The following is an 11,067-nucleotide window of genomic DNA, read 5'->3' as shown; positions in this document are numbered from 1 at the left end:
CGTAGATCCTTTTGGCCGTTCTTTCGCTGTTTATTCGCTCTACATGTCAAAACCAACGCAGCAACCCTTACTTGATTCTGTCGATAATGTTTGACCCTGCCTCACATAGTTCACGGATCTCGACATTTGTGCACCGATCATATTCGTCACACATTCGCTCGAGAGATCGCATTCCAACAGCATTTAACCTACTTTCATAATTATTTTTCTAATTGCATACTTCGCGCTTATACATTAAGGCTGGCCCTAAGTTCATTGTAAACTGCTAGTTTTGCCTATTTCAAAATTTATTTGCCAAGGTTGATTTTCAGTACGTATAAGTTTCTAGATATTGTGTTATTCCTTAAAAAGCTTAAAACGCTATCGTTTTTCAGACTGAATTTTTTTTTACTGATCATTGCTATATCTGTCCCTTAATAAAATACTTATGTGATCTTCCTTTAACCAAACCTTGTAACAAATATTATAAAAGTTTAAAATGTTGTAAACAATTTACCAGTCCTGAAGACGCCTACTAAGGCAAAAGCGTTCGTTGGTCAAAATAAATAAAAGTGCAGCTAAACCAAGAAGCTTTATATAAAGTTTTAGTTATAATTTTATCATAATCATTTACTTTGGAGTTTTTTTTTTTTTTTTCTTTATTAGGGCCTACTACCAAAACTTGATAACATCGGCCAAAAACAAGTTACATTTATAAACATAAGAAAAACATAAACAGACAGGAATAACAATATACATACAAACAAAAGACAAGAAAAATATAAGTACAAGAATAACATCAAAATATTAATTGTAATAATAAACACATATCCAAACCAATAAAAATTTCAACATAAATTGAAATAGGCACTAACAGAAAAACCCACCAAAACCTGATAGTGCCTATTTAACAGAAAATAGAAACTTACAGTAAAATTAGAAGGAAGATAGAACTTAATAACTAGAAAAATTACAACAAAATAATCAAATATCAAGAAATATCAACATAAAACATGAATGTAAAAATATTCAAATGGTTTGAAATTTCTCGTAGAACATTAGAACCTAATATAAATATTTAACTCATTTTATGATTTTTATGATTTTTGATAAAGAGCTGCTTTTTTGCTTATTAAGTGTACTACTTATTACTTTTAAAATTTCGATTGAATTTCCAAATAAGGAACTTCAGCCCTACGTGAAATTGGATACAAAAAATGTTTTCTTGCGCGCGGTAAAAATTAGAGCATCAAATTGTACGTCTAAGTTTCTTCAAAATGTACGAAAAAAATTTATAAAAAATATTTTAATAAAAACGCACTACTTTGTTTGACGTCACTGGTTCATATGAACCAACCAATGATGTGAGAGCTGCAAAGGATATCCGGTTGGCTTACCGTAAACGAACCAATGGGAAGAACTAACAGATAACAACCTGTGACGTCACACGTGGAGTTATTTCAGAAATACCAAGCTTTAAAAAATCATAGATAAGTAATTGAAAAAAATAATTCTCGCTTCGTTTAATAGTCTATTAAAAAATATATAAAAAAAACAGTGAACTTCCTCAATAAATAAAACGGAAGAAAATAAAATTATTTCATTTTGATTGGGATTTTTACAACTATTACATAAAAAAATAAGTAGTAATATATTATCAAAACTAGAACCAATTTGAAAAATTTACTGTTAATCTAATAATTCAGTGTTTATGTTTTTCCTTTTTTTTAAAAAATGTTATTACTATTTAATTTTATTTTTACATCTGAGCATGTTTTTCATTCTTTATTTCCATTCTTAATTTTTAATTACTCTTACAAATTTTCTTCATTTTTAATATTATTTCCATTTGTAAATACTCACTACAAACTACAAACTTTAAAATATCTTTTTTTCACTTAAATTTTAATTTTTAAACAACTTTCATTTATGTTTTTATTTTTCCTTCTCTTTTTTATACTTTCATAATTAACCTTACATATAATTATATAATAACATATAATATAATATAACATATAATATAATTGCTTTTTAATATGGAAACTTCACTGGTCCATTAGAATTAAGTCTAATTGTGTAAAATATTAAACTTTGTAACTGTACTGTATGTTTCCTGAATAAAAGAAAGAAAAAAAAAAATAATAATAATATATAAGAAAAAAGTTTACGTAATTGTATGTTTGTATTTATTTATTTATTAATTTATTTATTTGTGTGTGTGTATGTGAATGTGTGTATGCGTGAATGAATGAGGAAGAGGGTGCAAGTGCGTGTGGGAATGAATGAGGGAGAGGGTGCGTGTGTGTTGTATTTTGTGCAAGTATTTTAAAACTTGTAATTATATTAAAAAAGGTACCGGAAAGAGCTTGGTAAGAAGTTTGATTATTAAAAAAAAAAAATTATACTTACGTTCGAAACTTTTTTGTTAAAATTTAAGTCAACAAAACTTAAAAATTGTATTTTTAAAAGTATGGTAAATTTCAAAACTTTATTCTGAAAAAAAGCATTTTATTTTAAAATTTAATTGATACACACTGAATGAATAATGTGCGACGAGTCCCATACAATACGAGTACGGTAGGTAACCACAAAATGCAGTAAATACGATATAATGTCAACAATAAAACAAGGTTTGACAATACGCGGACGTTGATTCAAAACAAACATTCAAATACATATTATATACACCTACATAATATATAAACAATAATGAATTAATTATGTACAAATTTTGGTAAACCGTTTAACGTCTCTCTGTTATCGAATCATATTAATACTAAATGGCTTCGTATCCTCTCTAAGTACGTCAAGAGATTGATAGTTCAGCAGTACATACTACAATCGACAGTGGGTGGATGATAACCGTAAGTACCGGCGCTCCCTTGAGCAAAGGACCTAGTGGGTACCTATCTACACCTACTCTAGTAACTGCAATTTGTTTTGACAGGACCAAACTAGCTTTTCAGGGAAATATGACTTAGTAGAGAGGGCAATTCAAAAGTTTGATGGGCTCTGAAAAATCGTAATTTTTAGCTTAGCTTTTATATTTTTCAATTTCAATTTAGTTTTATTTATTTATATATACGCACATTACAAAATGGAATATCTTAATTCATACATATGGAAATAATTAAAATAATAAGTTAAAATTAAGTATATTTATAAAAAAAAACAATTATACATTACTTTTGTTTCTCTTCTTAATTCATTTTTATTTTTTGCTTCTTTTTTGTGTAAAATGCATTTCTGTCTTCATATTTAAAAATGCAACTCTGTTCTTTCCACTTTTATACTAATATGCAAAGATGATGTTTTTGATATTTTTATTTTTCTTCTAAAAATCATTTATATATTTTTTTGCTTCTTCTGTGTAAAATACATGTTTGTCTTTATTTTTATATATGTATGTAAAAACATGTAAAAGCCTAAAAGGCGTTTTAATAAATAAATAAATAATATCCAGTGAAGAATATGTAAAAAAAGTAAGATAATCTTTTATCGAAAAACTCCCTCAGAGACGTGAAAAATGTCAATGTCCATAGTAATATTGTTCAACATTGAGATAGTCCTTCCAACAGGCATAACCATTGGCAGGATGGTCCTGTATATTGGAATGTGAAACAGTCTATGCTGGTGCTGTCTAAGGTAATTATCCGGAACATAATTATGCTGTAACAAAGCATACCCTGGAGGAACTCAGTGGGATAACGCAATGGATAATATCCGCACTCCCTCATGTAAAGAAACCATAAGAGAGTACTTCAACTCACACGGTCCCCAAATCATCGAGCCACTCTCGAGTCTACTTTGCGCCAACGAGTTTTAAAGAATTCTCTTTATAATATATTTAGCCATCTTTCATCAGACATAACATACCATCTTTAGAAACAGAATTGACAAAACAAGATATGCTCGACACACTTTATTATACCATTTGAAACAAAGATGAACTTTATGTGAGATATAATAAAGAAGAAATTTATGTGACGTCAGAGGTTCTCTTCCCCTTATTCTCGGTCAGTTCTGCCGATTGGTCCATTGACGTTAAGTAAACCGGATATTTTTCACGGCTCTCTTATCATTGATTGATTCATATTTATTTATTTATATATTAATTTCTTTTTCTTACAAACAAAGATAAATAATAAAACAATGTGACCTCACCGGGGTTACCCGTGCTGAGGACATTTAACAATATACTTTTTTCTCATTTTTCTAAGTAATATTTTTACATGTGAGAATTAACAAAAAATACTTAATTTACAGAGGTACTTATAAAAATGTTAAGAAAGTTTTAAACACTACCTATTTAAGCTCATATCTAATTTATGTACACCATTATTATTTATATTATAAGACGTACAATGAAATAATAAAAACATAACATAAATATACATTTGTGGAGCAGTTTATTAAATATTTGTTTGAGCGAATGAGACAATCCATTTTACTTCTACCCAGCTCCACTATCCATTTTTTTAATAGTTTTTTTAAACATTGTCTCATTTCTAATTGTTTTAGTGAACAGTTAACTAGTGACGTCGTTCAAAGTAGTTCGTTTTTATTAAAATATTTTTCTCGTATATTTTCTAGAAACTTTGACGTACAATTTTATGCTTTTATTTTTACCGCACGCATTTTTAAAAAACTTTTGCCGGTGTTTGAACATCCATATTTCTTTAATTGTTCTATCTGTTGATTTAAGCTAAGACTAGTGTTTTCGACTTGACTCTCAAGTAAAAATTCTAAAAGAGGAAATCTAATGGGGATAAGTCGCAGTGGTTGGCACGTTTATATATATATATATATATATGTATAGTTGGATAATTTATAAAGCGCAATTTTTGTGAAAATCACCTCAAGGGCGATGTACAATTAATAAATATCCCAGTACGTCTTGAAGCTACAGAGCGCATGGACGGTTGGGATTCTAGTTCCTCGTTTTCAATTAAGATCAATCAAAAATTATAACAGATAGGAGCTAGATTACAGGACGTCTTGCAGCTACAGAGCGCATAGACAGTTAGAAATTTAGCCCCCATTTACACATTTTAAAAATTGACAAATAAATTTAGTGTATTAAAAAAAAAAATAATATGAATAATAAAAAGGAGTAAGATTACAACACGCCTTGCAGCTACTAAGCGCATAGACGATTGGAATTCTAGACCCCCTTTACAAAATTTAGGTATTTTAAAGTTGATATATTAAAGCTTGATAACCAATCATCGTGCAGCTACAAAGCACATGGACGAGAGGAATTCCAGCAAAGTTAAAACAATATCAATAAATTTATAAAAAAATAGAGTATAGTAGTAAATTGGTCAAGTGTTCATGCCAAGAAGTAAGCAATAAAAAACTAAATAAATCAAACAATGTTTCAACTCCATGGTTAACAAAGGGAGATAGGTGTCCGAAGAAAAGCTTTTGTAGACAGTAGGTAGATATCGTCGCCATGTGGCCCGCTGGTTGGTAGATAGTTTCTGGAAACGCACGTGTGTAGTACTATTATGCCTTTTGTTCCAATGACTTGGTGTCCATTTTGGTCCGTATTATTTCGTTTTATGAGACGCAACATTCCTGTTCAAATTAACTTTTTTACATGAATATTACACAAACGCGTGTATAAGCGGTTTGATTTATCATTTTGTATATTATTAGAAGGCATATATTTGAAATATTATGTATTTATCAATAAATGTCAGTTCACTTTTAGTAGCACTGTTGTAATTTATTAATTATGGGTGTAGTGTTCTAAATAGCAAAATGTAGGTACTTTCGCGTCAAAAACTGATGCATTCTTAAACGGTTTTAAAGGATTCATTTAAAATTTTATGATTTTAAGGTTACAGACGCACTATTTTTGTAAGTTTCCATTGTTCACTATTTGTCACATATTTTGTTAAGAATAAAGTATAAAACAATGCTATTAAATAAATAGAGTTTCTTTTTTTCACTGTTTGTTGAAACATGACTACACTACTACACACAAACGATTTATAAACATTAACTCATTGTTTCCTAACATATAACAACTTTTTTTCAGATTTATTATAAGATTATAAGCTACGGTTGGAGAGGAACTATATTTCACGCCCAGCCCGTACGGTGGCTGAGCGCGAACGATAATAACCTACAATTACCTACAATTAAGTTATGGATTCGATTGAAAAACAAATAAAATATAATTTAGTGAGACGATAACAAAAAAATATTTAAATAAGGACATAAATAAAAATTATTATATTCTAAAAACACTGTCGTGTATACAAATGTCGACGGAGCACAACAGTACTAAAATGTTACGAAAATTTAATCTGTCAAAATTATTCGAATCTCGAACGAAGAATGACGTTCAATAAATCAAACAGATGTAATTTACCAACCCGCCCCTGTTCCTATGACTGTTCGAATATTCCCGCCTCGTCGTGTTCAGTAATGCCCGGACCAACAGAGCGGGAGCACGCCTTTTCCCGCCAAAACAAACGTCAAATGAGACGTCGAAATTGGTAAATAAACAAATAATTGCCGGTTCTATACGTGATTGTTTTTCGAAATGCCGGGTTTAAATGAAAGTTTACCTCAATTGGACACATACTTATAGAAGGATTAAGGAAAACCGGACAGTCGAATGTTTATGTAAGTTCATTTTCTTTAATCGATATTTTTAGGTTAGCTTTTAGTTCCGTATATATTGAGAATTTTTATTGTTACGAATCACAGATTTTTGTCGGTGTTTTTATAACCTTTAGTCGATGTATGCTTTATTTTATAGAACCACGGTATATATTCACAATAATGTATTCTAATAATCCAGCTACTTTGAAAAATACATAAATGTTGATTTGGATAATATTAATTTATTTAGACTCAAATTATTGATTAATATACCGGGAAACATTAACACGTGTCCCAACTCCATAGAACCAAAGTCTTGTGTTGAGTTGAAAGTAATAGATAGTAAAAAAACTCTATAAAACTGTATAAATAGTATTTAATGATCTTGATGTTATTCAATAGCTCGGAATGGCATTACAAAAAGAAAAAAAGGTTAGTTTTGTCAGAATTATTACAATTCCTATTTATTTTTACATGAAAATATTCAAAGTTATTAATAATTTTGTAATAATAATCATTGTACCTATTATTATTATTTTTCTTATGGATAAGTATGGTAAGTGCTATATAAGCTCCTGACGCCACTGTGATCTGTGAAGATCTATTGTGACGGGTCCCCGTGAAGAGTTCTCGCCTTCCAAGCCCAGATCTTAAAAGAGCCTGGCTACTGTGTGGAAGGCGCAGTTCTCATTTTGCATAATCTCCCCCTCTAAGCCTAGATCCGTAAAGTATCGGACTATTAGGAAGGGGGCGAGCTCTTTAACATCCTCAGGTTTAAATAGTGGTTCCCCGAGGATGCGGCTTCTTTTATAATCTAAAGCATCACATTTACATATACTGTGTATAGGTGTTTCCTCATCTGCACTGTAGATCCTACATCTAAAAGTTTCGGAAAGGTTCATTCTAGCAAGGTGTTTGTTCAATCTGCAGTACCCTGGGCGGGCTCTAGTGGTAACCCTCACTTGATTTCAGCTGAGCTTTGTTAGGTCGAAAGCTAACCTTTGCGAGTACCCTTCATCAGTTCCTTTCCTTGTTTCTGACCAGGTAGTTTTTGTAGTTTTTCATTATACCTGTGCCTATTTATGTATAAATATTTTTTAATTTACTTACTTCCTCCTTCTACTTTTTCATTTCTTCCCAGTTTTACCATACCATTTCCTTTAACCTTGTCTCATAAACTTTATAAAATAAATATAAGGTCTCGCCTAGAAATAAAAACAGTCAAATGTGACGATTGCTGGAACAAGACCGTTAGTGCATGTTAAATAAAGGAGTCTTAAAAAAATAATTAAAGTGGAGTGTTGTTTGTTTTTTTAAAATATATATTGAATTAATTAAAAGCATAAAAATTAAATATGTGACCCCAGTGCGCCCCACACATTTTCAAACAAACACTTTTTGAGTTTGTTTGAAAATGTCCTAACAAGACGAAACGCATCACAATATACCCTTTGTATATTTTATAAAAAATAAAGTAGAATTATAACCCAATAAACTTGTTTTATTTTGGATACTTAACCAAAACAAAAAAACAGTATCCATTTTACAATACAATTTCCATCTTTGTTGAAATACACATTAATCAAAATGTTAGTTTCACCGCTTTAACTGAATAGATACTTAAGCACTGACACTATTTTCCTCAAAAGGACACCTTATTATATTATATATAATAGATTATTACTTACTTAAATTAGATTAGCACTTAATTTAATAGTTAGGCGTCACACCGCGCACCGGTTCATAGCAAAGTTGAGTTAATTAATTATTGAAATGTGTTTATGGGAGGCGTGACTATATTTCGGTAGAGTTAAATCTTTATTACTAGAGGAATACGAGTATACCACACAAAGTAATGAATTCCGGTCACGGACCCATCCCATCCTGTGGAAACATATGTTAGTGGCTTCTGGGCATATACGAGTAGATTCGCATATAGCGTACATACTACCTGGTCTATTACTCGAGTAACAATGTCAGATTACCCTGTTTCTAGAGAGAATTATCATTTTATAATATTTAAGGCCTTACTTATAAACCTGGGTCTCAATTATGAACGCTATCTTTATTTGTACATATCGAGACGGTATACATAACTTCGGTACTATCTGTGTCTCTTCAGTATGTTCTACTTGTCATCTCGACATCATACGACCAAAACAAATCAATGAATGACCGCAAAAAAATAGTCCGCGTTTCTTACGTCGTTAACATTAAATTACTTATTCATATTTAAAATAGGCTTCTGTGATAAAAAGTGCCCACTTCAAAGCGATTATAAACTCCAATAAATCCCAATTCAAGCAAAAAATGCTCGCTTGAACATGATTTTCATATGAATTTTGGCAATTACATAGACGGTACACTTAACGATCGTCTGTATTTATCTACCGATTGATTTCAAAACCGGCCATACATACACTCAGAAAAATAGTAAAACAGATGAAAAAAATATAATTACTAATTATTTTTTTATAGTTGCAACTTTCTTACGCCTAGATACTCTTGTATGTCAATAGGCCAGAATCTAGCGACAATATTTTTTGCATCTAGCCACTCGTTTCCAAAACTGACAGTTATTTCAGAATTCCATTCGACTTCAAAAGTTACTTATTTCTCTCTCATATTTTTAATAGGCTTTTAAGAAAAAAAGTGCCAACCTCAGAACGATTAAAAATTTAAATAAATCGTAAATAAAGGAAAAAATGCTGGGTGAAACTAAATTTTTGTCACTTTTAATGCGGAGATAAACGTATCGAGGGGTTTTAGACCCGTCAGTACAAACCGATATACTTGCATCAAAACTTAATGGTGGGGGGATTGAAAGTGTATCTTCTGGAGAATTTTATCTTAAACTATGACGTCATACTTAAGCTGTCATTTTAGTGCGTAGATATGTGAATCGTGACGTACGCTTCCCCTTGTTTATAGTGGTTGAATAAGGATGGTATTACCAGCGCCCATTATATGATTTTTACAAAAATGGCACTACCTAAATTATCTACAATAAAAATAATAATTACCATCCTTATTCTACCACTCGCGCGTAACTTTATACTAGCTACCAGCAGCACTGATATTCCGAACGCTCTCTTAACCGTAAAAAACACACACCGCGTATTCAGTATGTAAATACGCGCTACAAAAGCGTTTTCTACGGCCGCGTAAGCGTTTAGAATAGCAGCCCAGATTTATGAGTAAGGGCCATTATGACATGAATCTCTTGGGGCCTTAATAAATAATATAAACCCGGTATAAAGTTACGCCAAGGCAAAGTAGTAGAATAACTTATTTCCTTCCCATCCCCTTTCCTCTCTTCATAGTATAGTGTTAGTTTTTTTTCATATATTTATTTTTGTTAATCTTTGCTTTCAATTTTTGTATAAAATTGTAAGATTCAATATGGCCATGTATTTATAATTTTCTCAAACTGAACGGTTTGGGTAGGTAGGAAGAAATAGCCTTAAGGCAATATGCCCGCCCTTATTTGTATATATATTGTATAAGTATATAAAGTGTCAAATAAATAAATAGAATATGCATGGAAACACCATCCTTCTTTTACCACTTTGCCTAGGGGTAACTTCACACCAGGTTTATAAGTAAAGCTCTTAAAAGACTGTGCTAAAAAATCTCCTACAAACGGTGCTGTAACGTCGTGTTACATAAAGTAAATGACGAGATATTTTGAAATGCAGGTATTTGAAATGGAAAAATACGTTTACTTTTATTAATATTAAAAGCATTAACTTTGTGGTCAAAGATTTTATAAAATGTGATAAAATTTTTGTTTATAACCTCTTACTGAATTTTCCATGTCTATTGGTTTCGAGATGTACCCGAAAAATCCAACAAACTAATTCCAGGATGACGTTAAAAATGCGGTAAAATCGTGTAAAAGTAAACTATTTTAACAATGTTTGATTATGTCCAAATGCTTGCAGACTGGCTGGATTTCATCCCTAGGGAGTTGTTCATATTTAAATTTATTTCAACAGAGAGGGAAAAAGTTTTCGAGAAGGGAATATGGAAGTCTAGGCATTTACAGGGCTTATGACCTGTCATTGGCTGGTTTAAGTGGCCACTTTACACACTGTGTAACATTCACCATTCTGCCCATGTTTGAACATCCACATTTCCTCAACTCTTCCATCTGTTGACTTTTGTAGGTGATTTGGTTCAGCCGGATGAATCTCACCCACGTGATAAAGGTTTCAGCTCTTTTACTTCACAAAAGTCAACAGATGGAAGAGTTGAGGAAATGTGGATGTTCAAACATGGGCAGAATGGTGAATGTTACACAGTGTGTAAAGTGGCCACTTAAACCAGCCAATGACAGGTCATAAGCCTTGTAAATGCCTAGACTTCCATATTCCCTTCTCGAAAACTTTTTCCCTCTCTGTTGAAATAAATTTAAATGTAAACTATTTTCTTCAACTAAAAATCAAATAATTCAAACTAATCCTCAAA

At 31.2% G+C, this 11,067-nt stretch overlaps 1 protein-coding gene across 1 annotated transcript in view; it reads left to right on the top strand.

Annotated features, from left to right (window-relative positions):
• The first annotated feature begins 6,413 nt into the window (after window positions 1-6,413).
• Window positions 6,414-11,067, top strand: part of LOC148282536 (uncharacterized) — a 359,774-nt gene continuing 355,120 nt past the window's right edge. The window contains exon 1 of the mRNA XM_088224921.1: window positions 6,414-6,618. The gene's annotated coding sequence lies outside the window, so the exon portion shown is untranslated. The remainder of the gene's footprint in view (window positions 6,619-11,067) is intronic.

The sequence above is a fragment of the Micrasema longulum genome, unplaced genomic scaffold (genome assembly GCF_059751315.1).
Source record: "Micrasema longulum isolate JH-2025_06_02 unplaced genomic scaffold, ASM5975131v1 h1tg000319l, whole genome shotgun sequence".
Lineage (NCBI taxonomy): Eukaryota > Metazoa > Arthropoda > Insecta > Trichoptera > Brachycentridae > Micrasema > Micrasema longulum.
Note: the sequence above shows the minus strand (reverse complement) of the source record. Positions and strands in the feature narration are given on the sequence as shown.